Here is a 1,070-nt window from a genome sequence, read left to right as displayed (position 1 = left end):
AACTGTGTGCCCGACCGAGACTCGAACTCGGGACCTTTGACTTTCGCGGGCAAGTGCTCTACCAACTGAGCTACCGAAGCACGACTCACGCCCGGTACTTACAGCTTTACTTCTGCCAGTATCCGTCTCCTACCTTGCAAACTTTACAGAAGCTCTCCTGCGAACCTTGCAGAACTAGCACTCCTGAAAGAAAGGATACTGCGGAGACATGGCTTAGCCACAGCCTGTGGGATGTTTCCAGAATAAGATTCTCACTCTGCAGCGGAGTGTGCGCTGATATGAAACTTCCTGGCAGATTAAAACTGTGTGCCCGACCGAGACTCGAACTCGGGACCTTTGCCTTTTGCGGGCAAGTGCTCTACCAACTGAGCTACCGAAGCACGACTCACGCCTGGTACTCACAGCTTTACTTCTGCCAGTATCCGTCTCCTACCTTCCAAACTTTACAGAAGCTCTCCTGCGAACCTTGCAGAACTAGCACTCCTGAAAGAAAGGATACTGCGGAGACATGGCTTAGCCACAGCCTGGGGGATGTTTCCAGAATAAGATTTTCACTCTGCAGCGGAGTATGCGCTGATATGAAACTTCCTGGCAGATTAAAACTGTGTGCCCGACAGAGACTCGAACTCGGGACCTTTGCCTTTCACGGGCAAGTGCTCTACCAACTGAGCTACCGAAGCACGACTCATGCCCGGTACTCACAGCTTTACTTCTGCCAGTATCCGTCTCCTACCTTGCAAACTTTACAGAAGCTCTCCTGCGAACCTTGCAGAACTAGCACTCCTGAAAGAAAGGATACTGCGGGGACATGGCTTAGCCACAGCCTGGGGGATGTTTCCAGAATAAGATTTTCACTATGCAGCGGAGTCTGCGCTGATATGAAACTTCCTGGCAGATTAAAACTGTGTGCCCGACCGAGAATCGAACTCGGGACCTTTGCCTTTCGCGGGCAAGTGCTCCACCAACTGAGCTACTGAAGCACGACTGACGCCCGGTACTCTCAGCTTTACTTCTGCCAGTATCCGTCTCCTACCTTGCAAACTTTACAGAAGCTCTCCTGCGAACCTTGC

At 51.7% G+C, this 1,070-nt stretch overlaps 1 non-coding gene across 1 annotated transcript; it reads right to left on the bottom strand.

The window, feature by feature from the left end:
* Positions 1-306: 306 nt before the first annotated feature.
* Positions 307-381, bottom strand: Trnal-caa (transfer RNA leucine (anticodon CAA)). Its single transcript has one exon. It is a non-coding gene; the product is annotated as a tRNA-Leu (tRNA).
* Between the last annotated feature and the right edge of the window lie 689 nt (positions 382-1,070).

This window comes from Schistocerca gregaria, chromosome 1 (assembly GCF_023897955.1).
Source record: "Schistocerca gregaria isolate iqSchGreg1 chromosome 1, iqSchGreg1.2, whole genome shotgun sequence".
Taxonomy (NCBI): Eukaryota; Metazoa; Arthropoda; class Insecta; order Orthoptera; family Acrididae; genus Schistocerca; species Schistocerca gregaria.
This window is presented reverse-complemented; position numbering and strand designations above follow the sequence as displayed.